The 13,614-nt window shown below is 55.9% G+C and overlaps 1 protein-coding gene across 2 annotated transcripts in view; it reads left to right on the forward strand.

Moving 5' to 3' along the window:
- The window catches only part of LINGO1 (leucine rich repeat and Ig domain containing 1), a 187,494-nt gene that overhangs the window by 154,793 nt on the left and 19,087 nt on the right, over positions 1–13,614 (forward strand). The window lies entirely within an intron of this gene.

Here is a 13,614-nt window from a genome sequence, read left to right on the forward strand (position 1 = left end):
GAGAGGCGGGAAGGAGCCCTTGACCTCTCAGTGGATTGTGAGTTGCAGCCCAGGCTCCTGTTTCCTCATCCCTGCCCCCGACTCAGCTCTCTTGGTTGCCATGACAGCAGGGCGCTGGGAAGCAGGACTCCTTCTGGGGATAGAACCAGAGTTTGCCAGCATGTATGCCAGGGGTGGAGGTGCGGGCGTGCCTTCGTGTACACACCTGGGTCTGCTGGCACACTGGCACGTGCTGGGGGAGCGGTGGGGGCCTTGTGTTTGGGTGGGGTCCCTGGTTCACACACGCTTTCCTGACATGTAGCTAAAGCAGAGACAGGAACCAGCTGTGCCTTAACTGACTATGGGGGCTGTAGGTGCGTTTGCCCCCCCAGGAGGTGGGTGTCTGCCCCGTCACACCCCCTAGGCCCTTCTCGTGTCACTGGCCCCTCCACGAAGCAGGCAGGCTTGGCAGTACCATCCCAGTCCGTAGATGGGGAAACTGAGGCTTGCTCAGGCACTCGTGCATTCGCTAGACTCTCACGGGAGTACCAGCCATGCCGAGGCTCTTCTGGGGCCTCCTGGCTCCTGCAGCAGAGAAAGTGTCTGGGGGGCCTTTGGGACCCTGTGCTCCTGGGATCCACTGAGGAGGACAGGCTAATGTCTGCCACGAGGGGAGAATTAGCAGCAAGATGTTGAACTATTCTTCTGTTCACTCTCCATTTCCCAGAGCTAATTGATGGCTAAGGGAGGGCTGCTGGCCCTTCTAAAGTGGGTCTGGAGCCTGCTCTCTAGGGGGACGGGAAGCCGTGTAGTGAGCGCAGGTGTGGGCAAAGCCGGGGAGGCAGCTGGAGGGACCAACCTGCCGGGGGATGGGAAGGCCTGTATTTGTTCACGGCGCTTCCCACACTTCAGACACTGGCTGGCATTTATCTTTAGCCATGAGCTGTGCAGGTACCCCTCCACCCGAACACACTCCTCCAGCATGTTAACTAAATGTGGAGCTATCCCTGCCAAGTTCAAGGGTGGGGAGAGAGAGCTGGGCACTGGCGGGATGAGTGGTGGTGAGCGCCACCTCCACCTGCTGCTTGGGCTGGCTCTGGGCAGAGAGGCAGTGAGACAGAGCAGGCCTCGGGGTCAGCCCTCCGCTCACCCTACTGTGGACCCCTCAGTCCCCTGAGTTGGGAAGTGGGGTGGGGAGGAAGGAGGCTCCCCGACAAGCTGGTTTCAGGGGATGTGCTTATGCAAGGAGTGTCTGGGTGTGCCAAGAGGGGGGTCCACAAGTCTGTGACTCACTTGTGGGAAATTTCCTGAGGGCACACCAGGCCTCTCTTCCCACTTGCCTGATGAGCACCACGACAATGCAGGTATTTATGGCTGGTTTTCACACCCCAGCAGGTGGTGTGAACACACTGCATCTGAGTGTATAAGCCCATGCTTTGGTTCAGTGTGGGGGGCCCCCCCTTTGTCTGGGGCCTTCTAGATGTCTCCACCTGAGGCTGCCACCTGAGCCACATCATTTACCCCTTAGAAAAGATTCCAACTGGAGTGTTCTTCTTCCATTCCTAAACCTCTGTGACTGTCAGCAGCGCCAGACCTGGCTGCTATTCCTGGCTCCACTGACTAGGACAAGTCACCTCCTGTCTCTGAGCCTCAGTTTCCCCATCTGTGAAATGGGCACAGTAGTGCCCTCTGTACGTGTTGCGGAAGGAATTGAGAGTACCATCCAGCACTGTGTCCAGCAGCTTCAGGAGTGACCAGTGAGAAGTCATCCAGGCCTCAGCCCAGCTTTGGGGCCCATTTCCTGTGCTAGGGCACATGTGCTAGGCTCTTTCCTGCTCCCCTGGTGTCATTCATACTTCTATCAGTGCTGCCTTCATTTCCCTGGTTATAGAAATGCCACATTAGGTAGCAGGCCCAGAAGGGGCAGATAGATACTCAGGTCTGCCCTTGGAACTCCTGGAACCGGGGTATGCCCCTCACTCACCTGCCCTCAGGCTCCGGTCAGCCAGTTGTGGGAGGTGGGCTTCTAGGACAACATGGGCAGAGAGGGGATTGAGAGGGTGGGCATGATCTAGGTGTAAATCACAATTTCTGCTCCTCTCCAGCACAGCTGGAAACCCTGAATGGGGACTTGGGTTTTCCATCTGTGGACTGATGGGGCTTTGAAAATGGGGAGTTGCAGAAAAGTCCTGTTCAGGTCACTTAACCCTGACATACAAAACCAAAATGACACATCACATTCAACAGTGATACAAACAGAACAGATTTGCAATACAACACTGTTGTAATAATAATAATGATAAAACCATAGCACAAAAAACTGGATACACACACAGAGCAGACATCGCCACACCAGCTAGACTCATCACAACGGTACACTCTCTTGCAGGCTGATCGTGGCACTGGGTCCTATTCCGGGGCTCTGAATGGGTTATGTCATTTAATCCTCACAATACTTTGGAGCAGGTGAAGGGACTTGCCTAAGTGCTCTGCCCAGAGGGCTCCATGTTCTAGAAGGTTCTCCCACTCATCACACTCACCCATATCCCTGTTTGCAGATATATCATCCCCTTGCCCAATTTCATACTGGTGGGAGAGGAGATAGGAGAGCAAAAGGCCCAGGGGTCCTGCTGGGGGTGGCCCAGGCTCTCAGAAAGGATGCCTGGGTTTCTCACATCCCTACCTGTGATCTTCCTCTGGTCCTAGCTGCCTCTGGGCCAAAGCTGTGGCTCCTCTTGGGGTGGAAACACTCAACCATGGAGCTTGGGGTGCGTCCTCCCCTGGGCCCACCCTCCCTGATGTCAGTGCTATGACTGGTGGACAGCACACTCAAGAGGGCAGGAAAGGGGGTGCAGCTCACGTAGCCAGGAGAGACCCGAGGAGGTGCCACGGACCTGAGGTTGTTGTCCCCACTGTGTGTCCACCCTCCAACCTTCCCCCACGAGCCTCTCTTCCCCTCCATGTAACCTGACTATTGCTGATGGTCAGCCCCAAGAGCCGTCCCTCCAAAATGCCTCCATCCCTCTCTGTCCAGGCCACCTGGCTGTCATCCCACTGGGCAGGTGGTAGGTAGATAAGCAGGTGCCTGGGACTGGGAGTCCTCAGGCAGGAGGAGTGCTCCTGGGAACCCCACACCACAGTGGCTGTCGGTATTCACATCCCAACTGTCACAACACAGTGCCCAGAGCCCAGTGTGACCATGCAAGCCTCCCACTTCCTCCAGGGCTGAGCCTAGCAGGTGTGGGGAGAGGCAGGAGGGCCTGGCTCTAGGCATCAGCATTGACTTGCTGTGTGGCCTTGGGCAGTGACGATGCCTCTCTGTGCATTTGCAAAGCAGGCCATGGTGGGACAGAGCAGTCCTGCACCAGATAAGATAAGGGGTGCAGAGGGGACCACTGGAGGACAGGCCCAGCCCAAAGCAAACTCTCAGGATTCCTTTCCTCTGGAAGAAGGAAACCACTGATGAAGGAATGCTCTCTTGGGGGTATTTCTGCTGCTGGAAGCCAAGCCCAGGTGTCAGGCCTGCCCTTGGCTCCCTGTGTGGTCTCAGGCAGGTTATGGAGGGGGATGTGGCTGCCTCTCCTGGGCACCCTCCCTAGGCCCAGAAAAGAAACCCTCTTGTCTTATGTGGCCCTTAGCAGAGCTGACCACAACGTGGGCACCCAAGTGCCCCATTCAGGCTGACTGCCTGAACCCCCTGGAGGGAAGCATTCTAGAGACCACAGACCTCCCAGCCTGAGAGACAGTGAGGTTCAAGCTCTTTATCATCCAGGAGCCAAAATGCTTGCCTTCCCAACCTTCCTCCTACCCTCTCACTCCCCCAAGGTCTCTCTCTCTCTCTCTCTGGCCCTGGAGTATCCCCCATCTTCTTCCTCTGTTCCCTGAGGTGGGGATGCCCTGTGTGTGGTGGAGCCTGGGGTGGCCAAGCCCTGGCAGCTGGACTCCTTTCCCCTCCTCAGCTGTCTCTCTCTTCCTCCTAATGTCCTGCAGGCCTTAAATGAAGCATAAACAGAGCCTGGCAGAGGGAAGCCTCATTAGGCCTGATCTAATCAGAAGCCCCTGTGAAGATGGGGGTGGACGAGGGAGGTAGAGGGGGTGTCCTATGCACAAGGTCCTATGTGCACCCAGAGTATCACATACATATGCTCCTAGGATCCTCCCCACAATCCTCCAAGACAGGCGTGGCTAGACCCAGGTAGGGTGAATTGGAAGTGGCTCAGAGAGGGTGGGTGACTTGCCCAAGGTCACACAGCCAGCGGGTGGCTCTCCTGTGATGTGCACCCTGCGTGTCTGGCCCCAGCATCCGGTTCTTCCCAGTAACCCCAGTCAGCCTCAGTGCATCAGACTGGGTAGGACCTCGGAGTTCTTCTGGCTCCTCGTGTCCTCTGGACATTTGGTCCAGCCTCTGCTTGTACACTGCAGTGAGGGGAGTTCACAGGCCATTTGGGGGCTCTTTATGTCTGTGGGCCTCTTCTCTTTCCCAGGACCACCTGAATCCACAGTGGGTTGGGATGCTGGATGGGGGCAGGGAGGGGGTGGCCAGTCTCTCCACCTCTCTCTCCACACCCACCCTCATCCATCTTCCCTCTGCAATCAGCGAGGCCATGGGGGGAGCCCACACAATGCCAAGCAGCAGGCTGCCCCTTCGTTAGTCTTGCTAACAAGCTGTTTATGGGTGCGACATGACACCTGCTTTCTTCTTTATAACTTCAATAATTTATGGGCATATTAGCGGCCAGGCACTGCCCTGGGTCCCAGCCAGACGGGACGGGACGGCGATAGAGCCGGGTTCCTCTGCTGATATGTACTCTCTCCCACCATCAATTATTAAGACGCTCTCCTTCATTTTTGCACATAATTACATGCGCCGTTATGGTTCGAACTTGCCTGCTTTCTCCCTCTGGAGAGGGGCCCTGCCTGCCCAATAGCGCTGAGCTGGCATGGGGACCCTGTTGGTTAGAGAACCCAGCATGTGGACACTCTCCCTACCTGGTAGAGAGATGGTGGCGGCCTCAGCCCCCCAGCCCCTTCTCAGCTGAGCTGGAACCGCCTTGGTCATTGGGGGCTTCCATGGGGTCGCTGTCTCTCCCCACGATCCCAGGGCCCTGCCTTTGTCCCTGGTGTTCTCTGTTGGAGTCCCATCCTCCAACTTCTGTCTGCTGGTTGACCCCTTACTCACTCTTTGGATTTCAGCTCAGCTATCACCACCTGCTGGTTATCTATCCCGCCTCCCTAGCCCCTGCTTCGTGTGTGCACGATGCTCCATGCATCCCTCACCTCGGTCTAGATGGCGCTGTGCCCTCTTGTGCAGATCATGGGCTCTGGTGCACAGAGAAAGCCATAGCATTAACTGAGGATATGAATGGGAGAATGGATGGATGAATGTCTTCACCTGCTTCATCATTAATGAGCCCATTGAAGCAACTGCCCCTCCCTCCCCTCCAGGAAACCTGTCCTGATTGCTCCAGCCACACACATCTCTCTCTCCTCCCAACTTCTCCAGACCTTCCTGGGCTGGGCCAGGATCCCCAGAGGGCAATGAAGCCTGGACCCTTCCCATCTATGCCCCTAACACCAAACAGAGGGCAGGTCAAGGTTGGAGGGAGGGCAAATCCTGACAATCTCAGTTCTACTGTGTGACCTGGGGAAGTTGCTCACCCGCTCCCCGCGCCGACTTTGTTTCCTCCTTGATTATATGGGGATGATAGTTCCTGGGTTGTGGTTAAGGCTTATATGAGCTAATTTAGGAAAGCACCTAATATAGGGCCCAGCATATTGTAGGTGCTCAAGCAATATTCCTTAACTTCAACAACTGTCTGTGAATGAAGTCTGTGCAAAATTGAACTGAACTGAATTGTGTTGAATGGAACCGTATTATTCACACCTCCTTTTGTCCATGTGCATACATGTGTGCTTAGTCACATCCGACTCTGCAACTCCATGGACTGTAGTCTGCTAGGGGGCCTCTGCTCATGGAATTTTCCAGGCAAGGATACTGGAGTGGGTTGCCATTTCCTACTCCAGGGAATCTTCCTGACCCAGGGATCGAACCTGCATCTCCTGCATTGGCAGGTGGGTTCTTTACCACTGTGCCACCTGGGAAGCCCCCTCTTATCCACACCTCCTTGTGTTTAGTCTCTCCTAGCCAGCCCCAGACTTGGTTCATGGCGGCCTCTGCAAATATTTCAGATTGATTAATCAAGACTTTCCCAGCATCTCAATCCACACCTAGGAAGGGGGAGGCAGAGGGCAAGTCTCTCCCATGCTACAGAATAGACTGAGGCCTGAGAGGTAATGTGGCCTCCCCCAGTTTAGTGACAAAGTGAGGAACCAAGTCCTGGTGTCCCACTGGACTCCAGGAAAATCTCCCTGAAGACCTTGTGCCTCAGTTTTCCCCTCTGTAAGATGAAAGAATAATAGAATGGACCCCATGGGGTTGTGGAAAGGATTAAATGAGTGACTTAGAACCACTGTGCTCATGGTAAATGGTCAGTATGGGGTTCAGGCCAACACTACACATCCCCTGCCTTTCTCCCTAGAGGTAACACTCCCCTGGAGCCAGAGATGATCATTCTTATGTGTGTGTTTATGCTTTTAAAAATATATATAGATATCCATACATCATTTACAGGGTTTGGGGCTTGTTTTTAAACCTTCTATAAATGGTACCATCTTTGATTTTTTCCTCAACATGGTGTTTGTGAGAGTACCCACACTGACACGTGTGGCTCTAGCTTGTCCATTTTGAATGCTGCATAGTATTCCACTACATGGTATACCACGCTCTGTTCATGCCTTCTGCCTGTAATGGGCTTTAGGGGATTCCTGATTTTTCACTATTACAAACACTACCCTTGGGATCATTCTTGTGCTTGTCTTCCGTGGAAGTGCTTCTCCAGGCTGTATACCCAGGAGGGGATTGTTGGGTCATAGAATGTGCAGCTCCTCAACTTTATCAGATAACCACCTAGTTGCTGTGTCATTCTTCACCTTGACCGGCAGCAGGCACTTTCCCTGCATTATCTCAATGCCCCCAGCCACACTGGGAGAAAGGAGTTTGTATGCCCACTTGACAGATGAAGCATGTATTAGTTATCTCCCCTTGCTGCATAACAAATCATTCCAAAACATAGAGGTTTAAAACAACAAATACTTATTTCCTCACAGTTTCTGTAGGTCAGGAATCCAGGTGAGCCTTAGTTGGGTACCTCTGGCTCAAGGTCTCTCACAAGGATACAGTCAAGGTGTCCACCAAAGCATCAGTCATCTCAAGGTTGGACCTGGGGAGGGTCTGCTTTCAAGCTTACTTGTGTGGCTATTGGTAAGTCTCAGGCCCTCCTCGAGTGTTGGGTTAGAGACATCGGTTTCTTTCCATTTACACTTCTCAGCAGGACAGCTATAACATGGCAGCTGGCCTTTGTCATAGTGAATAAGCAAGTGGTGGAGAGAGGGTACCCAAAATGGAAGCCACAGACTTTCTGTAACCTAATCTCAGAAGTGACATCCCATCCCTTCGGTCATATTCTGTTCACTAGAAGTGGGTCCTTTAGTCCAGCCCACAATCAAGGGGAGGAGATTGTACAAGGACTGGGGAATACCAGAATACAGGGACCATTGGGGGACATTAGGAGCTGCCTATCACAGGGCAGCTGAGGCTCAGAGAAGCGAAGTGACTTGCCCAGGGTCACACAGCAATTAGAGACAGAGCCAGGACCAGAACTCAAGGCTGCCTGGCTCTGGGGCTGGACGTCTTCCGAGCTGCCATGCTGCCTTTGGCTTAAGTTAATAACAGGTTCCGACTTAAGTTAATAAACAAGTCTCCTGCACAACAGAACTCAAGACAAGTGCTTAATAAATGGATTTGCTAATAGTGCTGTCTGTTTACACACATTAGCTCAAGTTCCCCCTGACATGATCCGCGGGGACAGCCAAGCCCAGGCTCTTGGGAGAAGTCACTCTGCCAAGCCTGGAGCCTAGATTCCCAAAGAGCCAGGGAGTGTCCCTTTATACAAACTACTTTTTATATTTGCTTTTTGTTTTTGCTCTCAATTTAATCATTTGGATATCGTGTGTGTGTTTGTATGTGTGTGTGTTTAATGGAGTGCACGGCTTCCCTGTGTTCTCAAGGAGAGCTAACTTCAAGGTCAGGAACATGAGTTATTCCCCTGGAGGGACTTCAGGGTGGACTGACGAGCCCCTTCACTGACTGGCCTCAGACAGATTTCCTGCATCTCAGTCATTATGGATGCAGCAGCCAGGCGCCAAGCTCAGCAGACTGAGCAGGGGCAGCCCCAGGACCTCACTCTGCCGTGGGCTTCTGCCGTCGGCTCTCCGGGAGGCTCTGGCCTCCCCAATTCTCAGTGCAATCCCAACTAGTGGAGGCTGCTGCCCATATTGTTTCTAGATAACTGAATGTCGCCAATGCTGGGACATTTCCAAAGGAGGAGTGGGTGATGGAGGCCCCTGAGATGAGGGGAGGTGAGAATTAGGGATTCAAGAGTATCCATGCCCACCCCCCTCCATGCCTTGGCCCCCTTCTCCAGAGGAACTCATGGCTTCTTCCTGATTAATGGATTTCAGTTGAGTGTAATTTGCACACCCAGACTCTCTGGAATCTGGGCTTTGGGCTCTCTGAGGAAACTGGAGGAGACACAAGATCAATCTCTGCCTTCAGGGTGTTCCTGATTCTTGGAGAATAAGGAACTCGGCCCAGGCATCTCCTGATGGGAATGTGAAAGGGACCTTAGGGTAGACCCCAGTCTTTACAGAGGGTGGGCTGAAGGGTCAGGAGGAGGGTAGACCCTTGTCTTTACAGAGGACGGGCTGCAGGGTCAGGAGGCAAAGCGCAGCCACAGCAGTATGTATAATAACTATAAAAAGTACCTAAGTTTACCAAGCACCTACTGAGTGCCAGGCCCAGCAGCATGTACAGGGTGTACATTCATTCCTCCGTATCCACAGGTCACATCCACAGACTCAGAAGGCCGGCTGTAAGGGACTTGGGCATCTGTGGATTTTGGCATCTGTGTATTGTCATGAGATCCTCACACCAGCCCATGAAATGGTCCTACTGATCCGCCCAGTCTTACAGAGGCGGGACTGAGGCTTAGAGAGGCGCCCAAGGATACAAAGGCCAGCTCAGAGCAGGAGACAGAGGGGCTCAGAGCAGGCTTCTGGAAGGAGGGGGCCACACAGCCCTGCCTTGGAAGGGGAGTGGGTGAAAGGATTCAAGGAAATGGGTCTCAGGTCTAAGGATCTAAGAAAGCTATTAATGATAAATAAGAGGATGCCCCAAGGAATGGAGGGTGGGCTTTTCACATTCCTGCCCTTGGAGTCTTGGCTTCAGCCTCTACCCATGGTGGGTGTCCTTCCACGTCAGCCAGCACATCTCCTCATCCAACTGAGCCAGCCACCGTGTAAATAAGCCCCTGTGTGCCAGCTACCCCAGGCAGGACAGAGGGCTAGGGCGCACCTGCACAAGTGACCTTGAGTAAGTCCTTTCCCTTTTAGGTACCTCAGCCAGACCCCCTGTTACATGCCTAGGTGGGACCCTGGAGTCCCTGAGTGGCTCTTAGGGAAGGGCTGAAGAGAGAGCAGGAAGGTCTTAACCCTGGTCCCAGCTCCAGGCCTACCTCCTAGAGAGGTAGCCCCCTCAGGTGTCACCCCATCCCTCACCCCCTCCATAGCTGCGCCAGCACAGGGCTCTGACCTATGGATTTTCTGCCACTTCCTGATCCACTTCTCTCCAGCTTGAGTCTTCAGGACTTCATTACACCAGCAGCCTCGGCAATGCCAACATGGGAGGCTGTGAGAGACTTGCAGGGCTTTCTAGGTGGCTCCTGGAGGCTACAGGGCCCCCACCTTCTGGGCTTCAGCCTTCCAGGGACTCAGGGTCATCTTCCAAGGAGCCCCCTCTTACAGCTTCATTCCACTCTCCCCATAGAACCACCAAAACTTAGAGACCCCCCAGGCCAACTCCTTATTGCATAACTGGGGAGACGTGAACCCAGGGAGGGCGGCGACTCCCTCCAAGGTGACACAGCAAATGAATGAGTGCTCAGAATCAAATCTGTGGCCTCAAAGGGGATACGGGGTCCACCTGCTGCACAGGGACCTCCGGCTAGGTGCCGGCTCCAACCCACTTCCCCCGCCCTGCTCCATGCCCCATGCCACTTGCCCAGCCCCCACCTGCCTCCCCGGCTCCTGGTCTCCTCCGTTTTTCTTACTAATTAGAGGTCTCAGCAATGACTCCACTGTCCTGGCCATTTTAGAGCTGTCATTAATTTCAAGTGCCTTCAGAAATAATCATCATCGTAAAACCCTGAGAGCTGCTGGGATGCAAGTGGGCAGGACAAGCACAAAGCAGGCGTGCTGACAGGCCAATGTGTGCCATCCATTCCTGCCTGTGCCACGGGGGACTCGGTCCTGTCTGCTCAGCTTCCCAGAGCGGGGAGAGCAGAGCGTGTGCTCTGACACCACACACACACAAAGCTTCAAAGCCCAGCTCTACTTCTTATACAGAGTAAACCTGGACAAGTCACTAGCCCTCCCAGAGCCTCAGTTTTTTCATCTGTACAATGGGGATAGCAATCTCCATCTTGAAGTGAGATGAAGTACAGCTCAGACCCTAGCTCACAGTAGGAGCTCTATAAATGTTAGAGGCCCCGCCCCTCCTCCTGAGTCCCCTGATAAATTCCCAGCTTCTCCACTTTGCTAGGAGCGCTCAGGCATCAGCAGGCGGACTCCTTCCAGCCATCAATTCCTGCTTGACTGGGACTTGCTGAGTTTTCACCCTGGAGCTGAGATCTGCCGTGTGCCCACCCTTGCTGTCTCAAGCCTGCTCTTGGGAGCTCCTAGTCTGAGGACAGAGAGGGAGGAGACTGGACTGTTGCCTCTAAGGGCATTTCAGTCTGAGGAGGAGAGACAGGAATAGAAGCAAACAGTCTAGTTTGGTCTTGTAATGCAGGTGGGAACCAGGGATAGGGCATGCCAAGCAGGTGGACCAGTAAGGACCAAGGCTCGGAGGTGTGGGTGAACACTTCAGCTGAAGCTACAGGGGCATGGTCTCTGGGTCTCGGACTGGGCCTTCCTAATCCACATTCTGCCTTGTCTTGGTGTCCCTAAGAGGACTGTGTTGGGGATCACCCAATGAGATAGGAATGGAAAGATATCTGTTCCCAGTGATAGTCCCCCTACCCCATGGGGTCTCTGGTGATAAGGCCAGGGGTGTGTACTCTCATCAGGCCCAGGTTAGACCCTCAAAAAGGTCTTTTTCTAAATACTTCCCCCCAGAGCCTCCCCTTCCCCATCATTTCCACTGGTGAAATAAGATAAGCAGTGCTGGGAGGGGTCTTTTAGCGAAACGGAGGGGGAAGTGGCTTGGATACTGTTCACTTGGAGAACTAAGACTCTGGGGCAGTTTCTCGGAGACAGACAGCTCTTTCGTCGTCCCTGTTACCTCCAAGGTTTAGAGGGACAGTTGTGGGCCCCAGAAGACCTCATCCCAGGACACTGACTTCCTCAGCCAGCACCTGGGAGGTGGGGGCGGGAGCGGTGGGCTCTCCCCCGTTTCTCCGTCGAGATCACCGAGGCGGGGAGCAGGTGAGTCGGGGGCGGATAGAAGCCTGGGCCGCGCGGTGTCTGCGTCAGTCGCCGCAGCAGGAATAGCCCCCGCCCCCGCCCCCGCCCCGCAGCGGGTCTGAGCGCCCGTCGGGTGCCTGGCAGAGCCTTTACGCAGGAGCTAGAGCGCGTCTATTCCTGTCGGGCTGGTGGGAGGAGGCGGCGCGGGAGGCGGGAGCTCGCGGGTAACTCACAAACAGCCGGGGTGGGGGAGCTGGGGAGCTGGGACGGGGGTCCAGGCGGCACAGAGTCGAGGGGCCGGGGGGTCGCCTGCTGGGCGGTTGAAGGGAAGGCGACTCCTGTGTCGCCTCCTCTCTTTCCCTCCCGCCTTTTGTAGGTCCCTCTGCCGAGCCTGCCCCCTTCCGGTTTACTCCGAGCCCCGGAAGGCGATTCAGATTCCCTTTCCCGGCTTTACTAGCTGTTCGACCGCACGGAAATGACAGAACCTCTCTGAGCCTGGGTTTCCTTCTTTATGTCACAGGGGGAACCACAGCGCCTCCTCCCAGGGTTGTTGGAGGATGAATGCAGAGTGCATAGCACAGCATCCTCACTTGCTAGGAGGGGCTTCACCTAGGCCTGGGATGCGGATGGTCACGGAATACAGCAGATTGTTCTCCAGGCAGGACTGTTCAGAGCTGTGGTGTGGCCGTGAGCCTGAGAAGTACCCCAACTCTTTAGCCAGAACAGGTCTGTGCAACTCTCTGGGCTGTGTGTGAGGCTGAACAGTGGAGAAGCAAGATGGTGCTGGGGGCAGGGGGACACTGGTGGCCCCACCATGCTAGCCAGGTAACTGCAGTGAATGTCAGAATCCATGGGGAAGGAGGTGAGGTCCTGAGGGTCGTAGCCCACTCTGCAGGCTTTCCCTAGACACCTCCGCCAGCCGATTCTCTGTATCTGCGGTCAAAGAGGACCTGGATCTTTGAGGAGAGGTCCCATTCCTTGGGCCTATTCGAGGATACGCCTCAACTCAGGATCCCCTGGACCTTTGGGGAACGGTATGGGGGACAGCCAAGACCATCCTGAGGCTCTGCGTTGCCCTCTGCTGGTCGCTGGGCGCAGTGCCCGCGGCCCAGCGGTCTGCTGCCCTCTGCTGGACAGGAAGCCAGGCTGGGCGGGGACCCAGGCTGCAAAAGAGGGCTCGAGACCTAGCTCTGGGTAGAACCGTGGGGCTAGCGCGCCTTCTTCGGGGTCCCCCGGAGCTTCCCGGCAGCCAGGATGTAGGCTCTCCCGGGATGCGCAGACAATTCCGAGAAGAGGGGATAAGGCGCAGGCTCCTGGCCTGACCCTTCCCACGCCGTCCTCCAAACAACCCTGGTCGGGGGGAACCTTGCGGGTTCACGTGCGTGTGTCGGTTCCCCATGGAGTGTGCAGTGACCCCAGTGAACACGTGTGAACACACTCACGCGCTCCCAAGTACACGCAAGTAGCCACACGCGAGGGTGCTCACACACACCCAAGAGGACCGCAGGTGGGACTACCCGGGGCCCCGCTGGCCCGGACCGGAGGGGCGCGGCCGAATGCTGGGCTGGAGCACCGGGACGCTGCCCGCCCCCTCGTCCCCCCGCCCAAGGCTGACGCGTCCCTAGCTCGCGCCCCCTTGCCAGTTTCGCTGCCCCATCAGAGCAGGGCGGTGGTCGGGGCCCTCCTCGCTCTCCGCCCCCTTCTCTGAAAGGAGCCGAGCTCCCCACCTTACCTCCCCCCTCCCTCGGTTTTGCGGCCGCGCCTTCTCCTCCCCCGCCCGGCTCCCGCCGCTCGCTCTCTCCCTCCCTCCCTTGGTCCCTCCTCCCGCCCTGGCTCGCTCCTCGCTGCTCGCGCTCCCTCCCCGCGCCGCGGCAGAGCGCGGAGCCCGGGCGGGAGCCGGCGCGGGAGCCGGAGCGGGCGGCCGGAGACAGCGCAGGCGGCGGCGGCGGCGGGTCGTGGTCCCGGTCCCGGAGCGCGCGGAGTCCCCACCCGCGCCGCTCCGGCTCCTCTCCAGACGCGGGGCTCCTAGCAGCATGCGCGGCCGCTGCCCGCCGG

This window comes from Cervus canadensis, chromosome 17 (genome assembly GCF_019320065.1).
Source record: "Cervus canadensis isolate Bull #8, Minnesota chromosome 17, ASM1932006v1, whole genome shotgun sequence".
Taxonomy (NCBI): Eukaryota; Metazoa; Chordata; class Mammalia; order Artiodactyla; family Cervidae; genus Cervus; species Cervus canadensis.